Genomic DNA, 13659 nt, shown 5'->3' with positions numbered 1-13659 from the left:
AGTGTGCACACACATCCGAGACCGTTTGCAGAAGCGCAGTTTGACCAGTGTCGTCTTTAAAAGGAAAGTTTTCAGAGAGCTTTCCGGCTTACGGCCATACTACCCTGAGAACGCCCGATCTCGTCCGATCTCGGAAGCTAAGCAGGGGCGGGCCTGGTGAGTACTTGGATGGGAGACCGCCTGGGAATACCAGGTGCTGTAAGCTTTTTAGGCTCTTGGCTTTCAGCAGAGGGCGCTGTTTCCCACTTCTTGGAAAACGCCATCACTTTGAATGGAGGAAGAGTATTTATTTTGCCCTCATGTGAGGAACATCCATCTACAGTGTTTTTCTCTCTGCTGTGAAGTTCAAACAGGCTTACAGGCTGGCTGTGGCTGCGACCGGTGGCACAAAACAGCCAGAAAAACCATACGAGCAGCAAAGTGTGCACACACATCCGAGACCGTTTGCAGAAGCGCAGTTTGACCAGTGTCGTCTTTAAAAGGAAAGTTTTCAGAGAGCTTTCCGGCTTACGGCCATACTACCCTGAGAACGCCCGATCTCGTCCGATCTCGGAAGCTAAGCAGGGGCGGGCCTGGTGAGTACTTGGATGGGAGACCGCCTGGGAATACCAGGTGCTGTAAGCTTTTTAGGCTCTTGGCTTTCAGCAGAGGGCGCTGTTTCCCACTTCTTGGAAAACGCCATCACTTTGAATGGAGGAAGAGTATTTATTTTGCCCTCATGTGAGGAACATCCATCTACAGTGTTTTTCTCTCTGCTGTGAAGTTCAAACAGGCTTACAGGCTGGCTGTGGCTGCGACCGGTGGCACAAAACAGCCAGAAAAACCATACGAGCAGCAAAGTGTGCACACACATCCGAGACCGTTTGCAGAAGCGCAGTTTGACCAGTGTCGTCTTTAAAAGGAAAGTTTTCAGAGAGCTTTCCGGCTTACGGCCATACTACCCTGAGAACGCCCGATCTCGTCCGATCTCGGAAGCTAAGCAGGGGCGGGCCTGGTTAGTACTTGGATGGGAGACCGCCTGGGAATACCAGGTGCTGAAAGCTTTTTAGGCTCTTGGCTTTCAGCAGAGGGCGCTGTTTCCCACCTCTTGGAAAACGCCATCACTTTGAATGGAGGAAGAGTATTTATTTTGCCCTCATGGGAGGAACATCCATCTACAGTGTTTTTCTCTCTGCTGTGAAGTTCAAACAGGCTTACAGGCTGGCTGTGGCTGCGACCGGTGGCACAAAACAGCCAGAAAAACCATACGAGCAGCAAAGTGTGCACACACATCCGAGACCGTTTGCAGAAGCGCAGTTTGACCAGTGTCGTCTTTAAAAGGAAAGTTTTCAGAGAGCTTTCCGGCTTACGGCCATACTACCCTGAGAACGCCCGATCTCGTCTGATCTCGGAAGCTAAGCAGGGGCGGGCCTGGTGAGTACTTGGATGGGAGACCGCCTGGGAATACCAGGTGCTGTAAGCTTTTTAGGCTCTTGGCTTTCAGCAGAGGGCGCTGTTTCCCACTTCTTGGAAAACGCCATCACTTTGAATGGAGGAAGAGTATTTATTTTGCCCTCATGTGAGGAACATCCATCTATTTGTCTCTCTGCTGTGAAGTTCAAACAGGCTTATAGGCTGGCTGTGGCTGCGACCGGTGGCACAAAACAGCCAGAAAAACCATACGAGCAGCAAAGTGTGCACACACATCCGAGACCGTTTCAAGAAGCGCAGTTTGACCAGTGTCGTCTTTAAAAGGAAAGTTTTCAGAGAGCTTTCCGGCTTACGGCCATACTACCCTGAGAACGCCCGATCTCGTCCGATCTCGGAAGCTAAGCAGGGGCGGGCCTGGTTAGTACTTGGATGGGAGACCGCCTGGGAATACCAGGTGCTGTAAGCTTTTTAGGCTCTTGGCTTTCAGCAGAGGGCGCTGTTTCCCACTTCTTGGAAAACGCCATCACTTTGAATGGAGGAAGAGTATTTATTTTGCCCTCATGTGAGGAACATCCATCTACAGTGTTTTTCTCTCTGCTGTGAAGTTCAAACAGGCTTACAGGCTGGCTGTGGCTGCGACCGGTGGCACAAAACAGCCAGAAAAACCATACGAGCAGCAAAGTGTGCACACACATCCGAGACCGTTTGCAGAAGCGCAGTTTGACCAGTGTCGTCTTTAAAAGGAAAGTTTTCAGAGAGCTTTCCGGCTTACGGCCATACTACCCTGAGAACGCCCGATCTCGTCCGATCTCGGAAGCTAAGCAGGGGCGGGCCTGGTTAGTACTTGGATGGGAGACCGCCTGGGAATACCAGGTGCTGAAAGCTTTTTAGGCTCTTGGCTTTCAGCAGAGGGCGCTGTTTCCCACCTCTTGGAAAACGCCATCACTTTGAATGGAGGAAGAGTATTTATTTTGCCCTCATGGGAGGAACATCCATCTACAGTGTTTTTCTCTCTGCTGTGAAGTTCAAACAGGCTTACAGGCTGGCTGTGGCTGCGACCGGTGGCACAAAACAGCCAGAAAAACCATACGAGCAGCAAAGTGTGCACACACATCCGAGACCGTTTGCAGAAGCGCAGTTTGACCAGTGTCGTCTTTAAAAGGAAAGTTTTCAGAGAGCTTTCCGGCTTACGGCCATACTACCCTGAGAACGCCCGATCTCGTCCGATCTCGGAAGCTAAGCAGGGGCGGGCCTGGTGAGTACTTGGATGGGAGACCGCCTGGGAATACCAGGTGCTGTAAGCTTTTTAGGCTCTTGGCTTTCAGCAGAGGGCGCTGTTTCCCACTTCTTGGAAAACGCCGTCACTTTGAATGGAGGAAGAGTATTTATTTTGCCCTCATGTGAGGAACATCCATCTACAGTGTTTTTCTCTCTGCTGTGAAGTTCAAACAGGCTTACAGGCTGGCTGTGGCTGCGACCGGTGGCACAAAACAGCCAGAAAAACCATACGAGCAGCAAAGTGTGCACACACATCCGAGACCGTTTGCAGAAGCGCAGTTTGACCAGTGTCGTCTTTAAAAGGAAAGTTTTCAGAGAGCTTTCCGGCTTACGGCCATACTACCCTGAGAACGCCCGATCTCGTCCGATCTCGGAAGCTAAGCAGGGGCGGGCCTGGTTAGTACTTGGATGGGAGACCGCCTGGGAATACCAGGTGCTGAAAGCTTTTTAGGCTCTTGGCTTTCAGCAGAGGGCGCTGTTTCCCACCTCTTGGAAAACGCCATCACTTTGAATGGAGGAAGAGTATTTATTTTGCCCTCATGGGAGGAACATCCATCTACAGTGTTTTTCTCTCTGCTGTGAAGTTCAAACAGGCTTACAGGCTGGCTGTGGCTGCGACCGGTGGCACAAAACAGCCAGAAAAACCATACGAGCAGCAAAGTGTGCACACACATCCGAGACCGTTTGCAGAAGCGCAGTTTGACCAGTGTCGTCTTTAAAAGGAAAGTTTTCAGAGAGCTTTCCGGCTTACGGCCATACTACCCTGAGAACGCCCGATCTCGTCCGATCTCGGAAGCTAAGCAGGGGCGGGCCTGGTGAGTACTTGGATGGGAGACCGCCTGGGAATACCAGGTGCTGTAAGCTTTTTAGGCTCTTGGCTTTCAGCAGAGGGCGCTGTTTCCCACTTCTTGGAAAACGCCATCACTTTGAATGGAGGAAGAGTATTTATTTTGCCCTCATGTGAGGAACATCCATCTACAGTGTTTTTCTCTCTGCTGTGAAGTTCAAACAGGCTTACAGGCTGGCTGTGGCTGCGACCGGTGGCACAAAACAGCCAGAAAAACCATACGAGCAGCAAAGTGTGCACACACATCCGAGACCGTTTGCAGAAGCGCAGTTTGACCAGTGTCGTCTTTAAAAGGAAAGTTTTCAGAGAGCTTTCCGGCTTACGGCCATACTACCCTGAGAACGCCCGATCTCGTCCGATCTCGGAAGCTAAGCAGGGGCGGGCCTGGTGAGTACTTGGATGGGAGACCGCCTGGGAATACCAGGTGCTGTAAGCTTTTTAGGCTCTTGGCTTTCAGCAGAGGGCGCTGTTTCCCACTTCTTGGAAAACGCCATCACTTTGAATGGAGGAAGAGTATTTATTTTGCCCTCATGTGAGGAACATCCATCTACAGTGTTTTTCTCTCTGCTGTGAAGTTCAAACAGGCTTACAGGCTGGCTGTGGCTGCGACCGGTGGCACAAAACAGCCAGAAAAACCATACGAGCAGCAAAGTGTGCACACACATCCGAGACCGTTTGCAGAAGCGCAGTTTGACCAGTGTCGTCTTTAAAAGGAAAGTTTTCAGAGAGCTTTCCGGCTTACAGCCATACTACCCTGAGAACGCCCGATCTCGTCCGATCTCGGAAGCTAAGCAGGGGCGGGCCTGGTGAGTACTTGGAATGGGAGACCGCCTGGGAATACCAGGTGCTGTAAGCTTTTTAGGCTCTTGGCTTTCAGCAGAGGGCGCTGTTTCCCACTTCTTGGAAAACGCCATCACTTTGAATGGAGGAAGAGTATTTATTTTGCCCTCATGTGAGGAACATCCATCTACAGTGTTTTTCTCTCTGCTGTGAAGTTCAAACAGGCTTACAGGCTGGCTGTGGCTGCGACCGGTGGCACAAAACAGCCAGAAAAACCATACGAGCAGCAAAGTGTGCACACACATCCGAGACCGTTTGCAGAAGCGCAGTTTGACCAGTGTCGTCTTTAAAAGGAAAGTTTTCAGAGAGCTTTCCGGCTTACGGCCATACTACCCTGAGAACGCCCGATCTCGTCCGATCTCGGAAGCTAAGCAGGGGCGGGCCTGGTTAGTACTTGGATGGGAGACCGCCTGGGAATACCAGGTGCTGTAAGCTTTTTAGGCTCTTGGCTTTCAGCAGAGGGCGCTGTTTCCCACTTCTTGGAAAACGCCATCACTTTGAATGGAGGAAGAGTATTTATTTTGCCCTCATGTGAGGAACATCCATCTACAGTGTTTTTCTCTCTGCTGTGAAGTTCAAACAGGCTTACAGGCTGGCTGTGGCTGCGACCGGTGGCACAAAACAGCCAGAAAAACCATACGAGCAGCAAAGTGTGCACACACATCCGAGACCGTTTGCAGAAGCGCAGTTTGACCAGTGTCGTCTTTAAAAGGAAAGTTTTCAGAGAGCTTTCCGGCTTACGGCCATACTACCCTGAGAACGCCCGATCTCGTCCGATCTCGGAAGCTAAGCAGGGGCGGGCCTGGTGAGTACTTGGAATGGGAGACCGCCTGGGAATACCAGGTGCTGTAAGCTTTTTAGGCTCTTGGCTTTCAGCAGAGGGCGCTGTTTCCCACTTCTTGGAAAACGCCATCACTTTGAATGGAGGAAGAGTATTTATTTTGCCCTCATGTGAGGAACATCCATCTACAGTGTTTTTCTCTCTGCTGTGAAGTTCAAACAGGCTTACAGGCTGGCTGTGGCTGCGACCGGTGGCACAAAACAGCCAGAAAAACCATACGAGCAGCAAAGTGTGCACACACATCCGAGACCGTTTGCAGAAGCGCAGTTTGACCAGTGTCGTCTTTAAAAGGAAAGTTTTCAGAGAGCTTTCCGGCTTACGGCCATACTACCCTGAGAACGCCCGATCTCGTCCGATCTCGGAAGCTAAGCAGGGGCGGGCCTGGTGAGTACTTGGATGGGAGACCGCCTGGGAATACCAGGTGCTGTAAGCTTTTTAGGCTCTTGGCTTTCAGCAGAGGGCGCTGTTTCCCACTTCTTGGAAAACGCCATCACTTTGAATGGAGGAAGAGTATTTATTTTGCCCTCATGTGAGGAACATCCATCTACAGTGTTTTTCTCTCTGCTGTGAAGTTCAAACAGGCTTACAGGCTGGCTGTGGCTGCGACCGGTGGCACAAAACAGCCAGAAAAACCATACGAGCAGCAAAGTGTGCACACACATCCGAGACCGTTTGCAGAAGCGCAGTTTGACCAGTGTCGTCTTTAAAAGGAAAGTTTTCAGAGAGCTTTCCGGCTTACGGCCATACTACCCTGAGAACGCCCGATCTCGTCCGATCTCGGAAGCTAAGCAGGGGCGGGCCTGGTTAGTACTTGGATGGGAGACCGCCTGGGAATACCAGGTGCTGAAAGCTTTTTAGGCTCTTGGCTTTCAGCAGAGGGCGCTGTTTCCCACCTCTTGGAAAACGCCATCACTTTGAATGGAGGAAGAGTATTTATTTTGCCCTCATGGGAGGAACATCCATCTACAGTGTTTTTCTCTCTGCTGTGAAGTTCAAACAGGCTTACAGGCTGGCTGTGGCTGCGACCGGTGGCACAAAACAGCCAGAAAAACCATACGAGCAGCAAAGTGTGCACACACATCCGAGACCGTTTGCAGAAGCGCAGTTTGACCAGTGTCGTCTTTAAAAGGAAAGTTTTCAGAGAGCTTTCCGGCTTACGGCCATACTACCCTGAGAACGCCCGATCTCGTCTGATCTCGGAAGCTAAGCAGGGGCGGGCCTGGTGAGTACTTGGATGGGAGACCGCCTGGGAATACCAGGTGCTGTAAGCTTTTTAGGCTCTTGGCTTTCAGCAGAGGGCGCTGTTTCCCACTTCTTGGAAAACGCCGTCACTTTGAATGGAGGAAGAGTATTTATTTTGCCCTCATGTGAGGAACATCCATCTACAGTGTTTTTCTCTCTGCTGTGAAGTTCAAACAGGCTTACAGGCTGGCTGTGGCTGCGACCGGTGGCACAAAACAGCCAGAAAAACCATACGAGCAGCAAAGTGTGCACACACATCCGAGACCGTTTGCAGAAGCGCTGTTTGACCAGTGTCGTCTTTAAAAGGAAAGTTTTCAGAGAGCTTTCTGGCTTACGGCCATACTACCCTGAGAACGCCCGATCTCGTCCGATCTCGGAAGCTAAGCAGGGGCGGGCCTGGTTAGTACTTGGATGGGAGACCGCCTGGGAATACCAGGTGCTGTAAGCTTTTTAGGCTCTTGGCGTTCAGCAGAGGGCGCTGTTTCCCACTTCTTGGAAAACGCCATCACTTTGAATGGAGGAAGAGTATTTATTTTGCCCTCATGTGAGGAACATCCATCTACAGTATTTGTCTCTCTGCTGTGAAGTTCAAACAGGCTTATAGGCTGGCTGTGGCTGCGACCGGTGGCACAAAACAGCCAGAAAAACCATACGAGCAGCAAAGTGTGCACACACATCCGAGACCGTTTGCAGAAGCGCAGTTTGACCAGTGTCGTCTTTAAAAGGAAAGTTTTCAGAGAGCTTTCCGGCTTACGGCCATACTACCCTGAGAACGCCCGATCTCGTCCGATCTCGGAAGCTAAGCAGGGGCGGGCCTGGTGAGTACTTGGATGGGAGACCGCCTGGGAATACCAGGTGCTGTAAGCTTTTTAGGCTCTTGGCTTTCAGCAGAGGGCGCTGTTTCCCACTTCTTGGAAAACGCCATCACTTTGAATGGAGGAAGAGTATTTATTTTGCCCTCATGTGAGGAACATCCATCTACAGTGTTTTTCTCTCTGCTGTGAAGTTCAAACAGGCTTACAGGCTGGCTGTGGCTGCGACCGGTGGCACAAAACAGCCAGAAAAACCATACGAGCATCAAAGTGTGCACACACATCCGAGACCGTTTGCAGAAGCGTAGTTTGACCAGTGTCGTCTTTAAAAGGAAAGTTTTCAGAGAGCTTTCCGGCTTACGGCCATACTACCCTGAGAACGCCCGATCTCGTCCGATCTCGGAAGCTAAGCAGGGGCGGGCCTGCTTAGTACTTGGATGGGAGACCGCCTGGGAATACCAGGTGCTGTAAGCTTTTTAGGCTCTTGGATTTCAGCAGAGGGCGCTGTTTCCCACCTCTTGGAAAACGCCATCACTTTGAATGGAGGAAGAGTATTTATTTTGCCCTCATGTGAGGAACATCCATCTACAGTGTTTTTCTCTCTGCTGTGAAGTTCAAACAGGCTTACAGGCTGGCTGTGGCTGCGACCGGTGGCACAAAACAGCCAGAAAAACCATACGAGCAGCAAAGTGTGCACACACATCCGAGACCGTTTGCAGAAGCGCAGTTTGACCAGTGTCGTCTTTAAAAGGAAAGTTTTCAGAGAGCTTTCCGGCTTACGGCCATACTACCCTGAGAACGCCCGATCTCGTCCGATCTCGGAAGCTAAGCAGGGGCGGGCCTGGTTAGTACTTGGATGGGAGACCGCCTGGGAATACCAGGTGCTGTAAGCTTTTTAGGCTCTTGGCTTTCAGCAGAGGGCGCTGTTTCCCACCTCTTGGAAAACGCCATCACTTTGAATGGAGGAAGAGTATTTATTTTGCCCTCATGTGAGGAACATCCATCTACAGTGTTTTTCTCTCTGCTGTGAAGTTCAAACAGGCTTACAGGCTGGCTGTGGCTGCGACCGGTGGCACAAAACAGCCAGAAAAACCATACGAGCAGCAAAGTGTGCACACACATCCGAGACCGTTTGCAGAAGCGCAGTTTGACCAGTGTCGTCTTTAAAAGGAAAGTTTTCAGAGAGCTTTCCGGCTTACGGCCATACTACCCTGAGAACGCCCGATCTCGTCCGATCTCGGAAGCTAAGCAGGGGCGGGCCTGGTGAGTACTTGGATGGGAGACCGCCTGGGAATACCAGGTGCTGTAAGCTTTTTAGGCTCTTGGCTTTCAGCAGAGGGCGCTGTTTCCCACTTCTTGGAAAACGCCATCACTTTGAATGGAGGAAGAGTATTTATTTTGCCCTCATGTGAGGAACATCCATCTACAGTGTTTTTCTCTCTGCTGTGAAGTTCAAACAGGCTTACAGGCTGGCTGTGGCTGCGACCGGTGGCACAAAACAGCCAGAAAAACCATACGAGCAGCAAAGTGTGCACACACATCCGAGACCGTTTGCAGAAGCGCAGTTTGACCAGTGTCGTCTTTAAAAGGAAAGTTTTCAGAGAGCTTTCCGGCTTACGGCCATACTACCCTGAGAACGCCCGATCTCGTCCGATCTCGGAAGCTAAGCAGGGGCGGGCCTGGTTAGTACTTGGATGGGAGACCGCCTGGGAATACCAGGTGCTGTAAGCTTTTTAGGCTCTTGGCTTTCAGCAGAGGGCGCTGTTTCCCACTTCTTGGAAAACGCCATCACTTTGAATGGAGGAAGAGTATTTATTTTGCCCTCATGTGAGGAACATCCATCTACAGTGTTTTTCTCTCTGCTGTGAAGTTCAAACAGGCTTACAGGCTGGCTGTGGCTGCGACCGGTGGCACAAAACAGCCAGAAAAACCATACGAGCAGCAAAGTGTGCACACACATCCGAGACCGTTTGCAGAAGCGCAGTTTGACCAGTGTCGTCTTTAAAAGGAAAGTTTTCAGAGAGCTTTCCGGCTTACGGCCATACTACCCTGAGAACGCCCGATCTCGTCCGATCTCGGAAGCTAAGCAGGGGCGGGCCTGGTGAGTACTTGGAATGGGAGACCGCCTGGGAATACCAGGTGCTGTAAGCTTTTTAGGCTCTTGGCTTTCAGCAGAGGGCGCTGTTTCCCACCTCTTGGAAAACGCCATCACTTTGAATGGAGGAAGAGTATTTATTTTGCCCTCATGGGAGGAACATCCATCTACAGTATTTGTCTCTCTGCTGTGAAGTTCAAACAGGCTTATAGGCTGGCTGTGGCTGCGACCGGTGGCACAAAACAGCCAGAAAAACCATACGAGCAGCAAAGTGTGCACACACATCCGAGACCGTTTGCAGAAGCGCAGTTTGACCAGTGTCGTCTTTAAAAGGAAAGTTTTCAGAGAGCTTTCCGGCTTACGGCCATACTACCCTGAGAACGCCCGATCTCGTCCGATCTCGGAAGCTAAGCAGGGGCGGGCCTGGTTAGTACTTGGATGGGAGACCGCCTGGGAATACCAGGTGCTGAAAGCTTTTTAGGCTCTTGGCTTTCAGCAGAGGGCGCTGTTTCCCACCTCTTGGAAAACGCCATCACTTTGAATGGAGGAAGAGTATTTATTTTGCCCTCATGGGAGGAACATCCATCTACAGTGTTTTTCTCTCTGCTGTGAAGTTCAAACAGGCTTACAGGCTGGCTGTGGCTGCGACCGGTGGCACAAAACAGCCAGAAAAACCATACGAGCAGCAAAGTGTGCACACACATCCGAGACCGTTTGCAGAAGCGCAGTTTGACCAGTGTCGTCTTTAAAAGGAAAGTTTTCAGAGAGCTTTCCGGCTTACGGCCATACTACCCTGAGAACGCCCGATCTCGTCTGATCTCGGAAGCTAAGCAGGGGCGGGCCTGGTGAGTACTTGGATGGGAGACCGCCTGGGAATACCAGGTGCTGTAAGCTTTTTAGGCTCTTGGCTTTCAGCAGAGGGCGCTGTTTCCCACTTCTTGGAAAACGCCGTCACTTTGAATGGAGGAAGAGTATTTATTTTGCCCTCATGTGAGGAACATCCATCTACAGTGTTTTTCTCTCTGCTGTGAAGTTCAAACAGGCTTACAGGCTGGCTGTGGCTGCGACCGGTGGCACAAAACAGCCAGAAAAACCATACGAGCAGCAAAGTGTGCACACACATCCGAGACCGTTTGCAGAAGCGCTGTTTGACCAGTGTCGTCTTTAAAAGGAAAGTTTTCAGAGAGCTTTCTGGCTTACGGCCATACTACCCTGAGAACGCCCGATCTCGTCCGATCTCGGAAGCTAAGCAGGGGCGGGCCTGGTTAGTACTTGGATGGGAGACCGCCTGGGAATACCAGGTGCTGTAAGCTTTTTAGGCTCTTGGCGTTCAGCAGAGGGCGCTGTTTCCCACTTCTTGGAAAACGCCATCACTTTGAATGGAGGAAGAGTATTTATTTTGCCCTCATGTGAGGAACATCCATCTACAGTATTTGTCTCTCTGCTGTGAAGTTCAAACAGGCTTATAGGCTGGCTGTGGCTGCGACCGGTGGCACAAAACAGCCAGAAAAACCATACGAGCAGCAAAGTGTGCACACACATCCGAGACCGTTTGCAGAAGCGCAGTTTGACCAGTGTCGTCTTTAAAAGGAAAGTTTTCAGAGAGCTTTCCGGCTTACGGCCATACTACCCTGAGAACGCCCGATCTCGTCCGATCTCGGAAGCTAAGCAGGGGCGGGCCTGGTGAGTACTTGGATGGGAGACCGCCTGGGAATACCAGGTGCTGTAAGCTTTTTAGGCTCTTGGCTTTCAGCAGAGGGCGCTGTTTCCCACTTCTTGGAAAACGCCATCACTTTGAATGGAGGAAGAGTATTTATTTTGCCCTCATGTGAGGAACATCCATCTACAGTGTTTTTCTCTCTGCTGTGAAGTTCAAACAGGCTTACAGGCTGGCTGTGGCTGCGACCGGTGGCACAAAACAGCCAGAAAAACCATACGAGCATCAAAGTGTGCACACACATCCGAGACCGTTTGCAGAAGCGTAGTTTGACCAGTGTCGTCTTTAAAAGGAAAGTTTTCAGAGAGCTTTCCGGCTTACGGCCATACTACCCTGAGAACGCCCGATCTCGTCCGATCTCGGAAGCTAAGCAGGGGCGGGCCTGCTTAGTACTTGGATGGGAGACCGCCTGGGAATACCAGGTGCTGTAAGCTTTTTAGGCTCTTGGATTTCAGCAGAGGGCGCTGTTTCCCACCTCTTGGAAAACGCCATCACTTTGAATGGAGGAAGAGTATTTATTTTGCCCTCATGTGAGGAACATCCATCTACAGTGTTTTTCTCTCTGCTGTGAAGTTCAAACAGGCTTACAGGCTGGCTGTGGCTGCGACCGGTGGCACAAAACAGCCAGAAAAACCATACGAGCAGCAAAGTGTGCACACACATCCGAGACCGTTTGCAGAAGCGCAGTTTGACCAGTGTCGTCTTTAAAAGGAAAGTTTTCAGAGAGCTTTCCGGCTTACGGCCATACTACCCTGAGAACGCCCGATCTCGTCCGATCTCGGAAGCTAAGCAGGGGCGGGCCTGGTTAGTACTTGGATGGGAGACCGCCTGGGAATACCAGGTGCTGTAAGCTTTTTAGGCTCTTGGCTTTCAGCAGAGGGCGCTGTTTCCCACCTCTTGGAAAACGCCATCACTTTGAATGGAGGAAGAGTATTTATTTTGCCCTCATGTGAGGAACATCCATCTACAGTGTTTTTCTCTCTGCTGTGAAGTTCAAACAGGCTTACAGGCTGGCTGTGGCTGCGACCGGTGGCACAAAACAGCCAGAAAAACCATACGAGCAGCAAAGTGTGCACACACATCCGAGACCGTTTGCAGAAGCGCAGTTTGACCAGTGTCGTCTTTAAAAGGAAAGTTTTCAGAGAGCTTTCCGGCTTACGGCCATACTACCCTGAGAACGCCCGATCTCGTCCGATCTCGGAAGCTAAGCAGGGGCGGGCCTGGTGAGTACTTGGATGGGAGACCGCCTGGGAATACCAGGTGCTGTAAGCTTTTTAGGCTCTTGGCTTTCAGCAGAGGGCGCTGTTTCCCACTTCTTGGAAAACGCCATCACTTTGAATGGAGGAAGAGTATTTATTTTGCCCTCATGTGAGGAACATCCATCTACAGTGTTTTTCTCTCTGCTGTGAAGTTCAAACAGGCTTACAGGCTGGCTGTGGCTGCGACCGGTGGCACAAAACAGCCAGAAAAACCATACGAGCAGCAAAGTGTGCACACACATCCGAGACCGTTTGCAGAAGCGCAGTTTGACCAGTGTCGTCTTTAAAAGGAAAGTTTTCAGAGAGCTTTCCGGCTTACGGCCATACTACCCTGAGAACGCCCGATCTCGTCCGATCTCGGAAGCTAAGCAGGGGCGGGCCTGGTTAGTACTTGGATGGGAGACCGCCTGGGAATACCAGGTGCTGTAAGCTTTTTAGGCTCTTGGCTTTCAGCAGAGGGCGCTGTTTCCCACTTCTTGGAAAACGCCATCACTTTGAATGGAGGAAGAGTATTTATTTTGCCCTCATGTGAGGAACATCCATCTACAGTGTTTTTCTCTCTGCTGTGAAGTTCAAACAGGCTTACAGGCTGGCTGTGGCTGCGACCGGTGGCACAAAACAGCCAGAAAAACCATACGAGCAGCAAAGTGTGCACACACATCCGAGACCGTTTGCAGAAGCGCAGTTTGACCAGTGTCGTCTTTAAAAGGAAAGTTTTCAGAGAGCTTTCCGGCTTACGGCCATACTACCCTGAGAACGCCCGATCTCGTCCGATCTCGGAAGCTAAGCAGGGGCGGGCCTGGTGAGTACTTGGAATGGGAGACCGCCTGGGAATACCAGGTGCTGTAAGCTTTTTAGGCTCTTGGCTTTCAGCAGAGGGCGCTGTTTCCCACTTCTTGGAAAACGCCATCACTTTGAATGGAGGAAGAGTATTTATTTTGCCCTCATGTGAGGAACATCCATCTACAGTGTTTTTCTCTCTGCTGTGAAGTTCAAACAGGCTTACAGGCTGGCTGTGGCTGCGACCGGTGGCACAAAACAGCCAGAAAAACCATACGAGCAGCAAAGTGTGCACACACATCCGAGACCGTTTGCAGAAGCGCAGTTTGACCAGTGTCGTCTTTAAAAGGAAAGTTTTCAGAGAGCTTTCCGGCTTACGGCCATACTACCCTGAGAACGCCCGATCTCGTCCGATCTCGGAAGCTAAGCAGGGGCGGGCCTGGTGAGTACTTGGATGGGAGACCGCCTGGGAATACCAGGTGCTGTAAGCTTTTTAGGCTCTTGGCTTTCAGCAGAGGGCGCTGTTTCCCACTTCTTG

The 13659-nt window shown here is 51.0% G+C and overlaps 33 non-coding genes across 33 annotated transcripts; all 33 read left to right on the top strand.

Annotated features, from left to right (window-relative positions):
- The first annotated feature begins 86 nt into the window (after positions 1–86).
- LOC129174912 (5S ribosomal RNA) lies at positions 87–205 on the top strand. The gene has a single exon (XR_008567884.1). It is a non-coding gene; the product is annotated as a 5S ribosomal RNA (ribosomal RNA).
- A 300-nt stretch (positions 206–505) lies between these two features.
- LOC129174911 (5S ribosomal RNA) lies at positions 506–624 on the top strand. The gene has a single exon (XR_008567883.1). It is a non-coding gene; the product is annotated as a 5S ribosomal RNA (ribosomal RNA).
- Positions 625–924: 300 nt separating this feature from the next.
- Positions 925–1043, top strand: LOC129175146 (5S ribosomal RNA). Its single transcript, XR_008568116.1, has one exon. It is a non-coding gene; the product is annotated as a 5S ribosomal RNA (ribosomal RNA).
- A 300-nt stretch (positions 1044–1343) lies between these two features.
- Positions 1344–1462, top strand: LOC129174965 (5S ribosomal RNA). Its single transcript, XR_008567935.1, has one exon. It is a non-coding gene; the product is annotated as a 5S ribosomal RNA (ribosomal RNA).
- A 295-nt stretch (positions 1463–1757) lies between these two features.
- LOC129175477 (5S ribosomal RNA) lies at positions 1758–1876 on the top strand. Its single transcript, XR_008568429.1, has one exon. It is a non-coding gene; the product is annotated as a 5S ribosomal RNA (ribosomal RNA).
- Positions 1877–2176: 300 nt separating this feature from the next.
- LOC129175145 (5S ribosomal RNA) lies at positions 2177–2295 on the top strand. Its single transcript, XR_008568115.1, has one exon. It is a non-coding gene; the product is annotated as a 5S ribosomal RNA (ribosomal RNA).
- A 300-nt stretch (positions 2296–2595) lies between these two features.
- LOC129174910 (5S ribosomal RNA) lies at positions 2596–2714 on the top strand. The gene has a single exon (XR_008567882.1). It is a non-coding gene; the product is annotated as a 5S ribosomal RNA (ribosomal RNA).
- Positions 2715–3014: 300 nt separating this feature from the next.
- On the top strand, positions 3015–3133 carry LOC129175144 (5S ribosomal RNA). The gene has a single exon (XR_008568114.1). It is a non-coding gene; the product is annotated as a 5S ribosomal RNA (ribosomal RNA).
- A 300-nt stretch (positions 3134–3433) lies between these two features.
- LOC129174908 (5S ribosomal RNA) lies at positions 3434–3552 on the top strand. The gene has a single exon (XR_008567880.1). It is a non-coding gene; the product is annotated as a 5S ribosomal RNA (ribosomal RNA).
- A 300-nt stretch (positions 3553–3852) lies between these two features.
- Positions 3853–3971, top strand: LOC129174907 (5S ribosomal RNA). The gene has a single exon (XR_008567879.1). It is a non-coding gene; the product is annotated as a 5S ribosomal RNA (ribosomal RNA).
- Positions 3972–4271: 300 nt separating this feature from the next.
- On the top strand, positions 4272–4391 carry LOC129175365 (5S ribosomal RNA). The gene has a single exon (XR_008568326.1). It is a non-coding gene; the product is annotated as a 5S ribosomal RNA (ribosomal RNA).
- A 300-nt stretch (positions 4392–4691) lies between these two features.
- On the top strand, positions 4692–4810 carry LOC129175476 (5S ribosomal RNA). Its single transcript, XR_008568428.1, has one exon. It is a non-coding gene; the product is annotated as a 5S ribosomal RNA (ribosomal RNA).
- Positions 4811–5110: 300 nt separating this feature from the next.
- Positions 5111–5230, top strand: LOC129175331 (5S ribosomal RNA). Its single transcript, XR_008568294.1, has one exon. It is a non-coding gene; the product is annotated as a 5S ribosomal RNA (ribosomal RNA).
- A 300-nt stretch (positions 5231–5530) lies between these two features.
- Positions 5531–5649, top strand: LOC129174906 (5S ribosomal RNA). Its single transcript, XR_008567878.1, has one exon. It is a non-coding gene; the product is annotated as a 5S ribosomal RNA (ribosomal RNA).
- Positions 5650–5949: 300 nt separating this feature from the next.
- LOC129175143 (5S ribosomal RNA) lies at positions 5950–6068 on the top strand. The gene has a single exon (XR_008568113.1). It is a non-coding gene; the product is annotated as a 5S ribosomal RNA (ribosomal RNA).
- A 300-nt stretch (positions 6069–6368) lies between these two features.
- LOC129174964 (5S ribosomal RNA) lies at positions 6369–6487 on the top strand. Its single transcript, XR_008567934.1, has one exon. It is a non-coding gene; the product is annotated as a 5S ribosomal RNA (ribosomal RNA).
- Positions 6488–6787: 300 nt separating this feature from the next.
- Positions 6788–6906, top strand: LOC129175475 (5S ribosomal RNA). Its single transcript, XR_008568427.1, has one exon. It is a non-coding gene; the product is annotated as a 5S ribosomal RNA (ribosomal RNA).
- Positions 6907–7206: 300 nt separating this feature from the next.
- LOC129174905 (5S ribosomal RNA) lies at positions 7207–7325 on the top strand. Its single transcript, XR_008567877.1, has one exon. It is a non-coding gene; the product is annotated as a 5S ribosomal RNA (ribosomal RNA).
- A 300-nt stretch (positions 7326–7625) lies between these two features.
- LOC129175054 (5S ribosomal RNA) lies at positions 7626–7744 on the top strand. The gene has a single exon (XR_008568023.1). It is a non-coding gene; the product is annotated as a 5S ribosomal RNA (ribosomal RNA).
- A 300-nt stretch (positions 7745–8044) lies between these two features.
- Positions 8045–8163, top strand: LOC129175473 (5S ribosomal RNA). The gene has a single exon (XR_008568426.1). It is a non-coding gene; the product is annotated as a 5S ribosomal RNA (ribosomal RNA).
- Positions 8164–8463: 300 nt separating this feature from the next.
- Positions 8464–8582, top strand: LOC129174904 (5S ribosomal RNA). Its single transcript, XR_008567876.1, has one exon. It is a non-coding gene; the product is annotated as a 5S ribosomal RNA (ribosomal RNA).
- Positions 8583–8882: 300 nt separating this feature from the next.
- On the top strand, positions 8883–9001 carry LOC129175472 (5S ribosomal RNA). The gene has a single exon (XR_008568425.1). It is a non-coding gene; the product is annotated as a 5S ribosomal RNA (ribosomal RNA).
- Positions 9002–9301: 300 nt separating this feature from the next.
- LOC129175330 (5S ribosomal RNA) lies at positions 9302–9421 on the top strand. Its single transcript, XR_008568293.1, has one exon. It is a non-coding gene; the product is annotated as a 5S ribosomal RNA (ribosomal RNA).
- Positions 9422–9721: 300 nt separating this feature from the next.
- On the top strand, positions 9722–9840 carry LOC129175142 (5S ribosomal RNA). The gene has a single exon (XR_008568112.1). It is a non-coding gene; the product is annotated as a 5S ribosomal RNA (ribosomal RNA).
- Positions 9841–10140: 300 nt separating this feature from the next.
- Positions 10141–10259, top strand: LOC129174963 (5S ribosomal RNA). The gene has a single exon (XR_008567933.1). It is a non-coding gene; the product is annotated as a 5S ribosomal RNA (ribosomal RNA).
- A 300-nt stretch (positions 10260–10559) lies between these two features.
- Positions 10560–10678, top strand: LOC129175471 (5S ribosomal RNA). The gene has a single exon (XR_008568424.1). It is a non-coding gene; the product is annotated as a 5S ribosomal RNA (ribosomal RNA).
- A 300-nt stretch (positions 10679–10978) lies between these two features.
- LOC129174903 (5S ribosomal RNA) lies at positions 10979–11097 on the top strand. Its single transcript, XR_008567875.1, has one exon. It is a non-coding gene; the product is annotated as a 5S ribosomal RNA (ribosomal RNA).
- Positions 11098–11397: 300 nt separating this feature from the next.
- Positions 11398–11516, top strand: LOC129175053 (5S ribosomal RNA). Its single transcript, XR_008568022.1, has one exon. It is a non-coding gene; the product is annotated as a 5S ribosomal RNA (ribosomal RNA).
- A 300-nt stretch (positions 11517–11816) lies between these two features.
- On the top strand, positions 11817–11935 carry LOC129175469 (5S ribosomal RNA). The gene has a single exon (XR_008568422.1). It is a non-coding gene; the product is annotated as a 5S ribosomal RNA (ribosomal RNA).
- Positions 11936–12235: 300 nt separating this feature from the next.
- LOC129174902 (5S ribosomal RNA) lies at positions 12236–12354 on the top strand. The gene has a single exon (XR_008567874.1). It is a non-coding gene; the product is annotated as a 5S ribosomal RNA (ribosomal RNA).
- Positions 12355–12654: 300 nt separating this feature from the next.
- Positions 12655–12773, top strand: LOC129175468 (5S ribosomal RNA). The gene has a single exon (XR_008568421.1). It is a non-coding gene; the product is annotated as a 5S ribosomal RNA (ribosomal RNA).
- A 300-nt stretch (positions 12774–13073) lies between these two features.
- On the top strand, positions 13074–13193 carry LOC129175329 (5S ribosomal RNA). The gene has a single exon (XR_008568292.1). It is a non-coding gene; the product is annotated as a 5S ribosomal RNA (ribosomal RNA).
- A 300-nt stretch (positions 13194–13493) lies between these two features.
- Positions 13494–13612, top strand: LOC129174901 (5S ribosomal RNA). Its single transcript, XR_008567873.1, has one exon. It is a non-coding gene; the product is annotated as a 5S ribosomal RNA (ribosomal RNA).
- Positions 13613–13659: the final 47 nt, after the last annotated feature.

This window comes from Dunckerocampus dactyliophorus, unplaced genomic scaffold (assembly GCF_027744805.1).
Source record: "Dunckerocampus dactyliophorus isolate RoL2022-P2 unplaced genomic scaffold, RoL_Ddac_1.1 HiC_scaffold_23, whole genome shotgun sequence".
NCBI lineage: Eukaryota > Metazoa > Chordata > Actinopteri > Syngnathiformes > Syngnathidae > Dunckerocampus > Dunckerocampus dactyliophorus.
The sequence above is the reverse complement of the archived record's forward strand: the minus strand, read 5'-3'. Positions and strand labels throughout refer to the sequence as shown.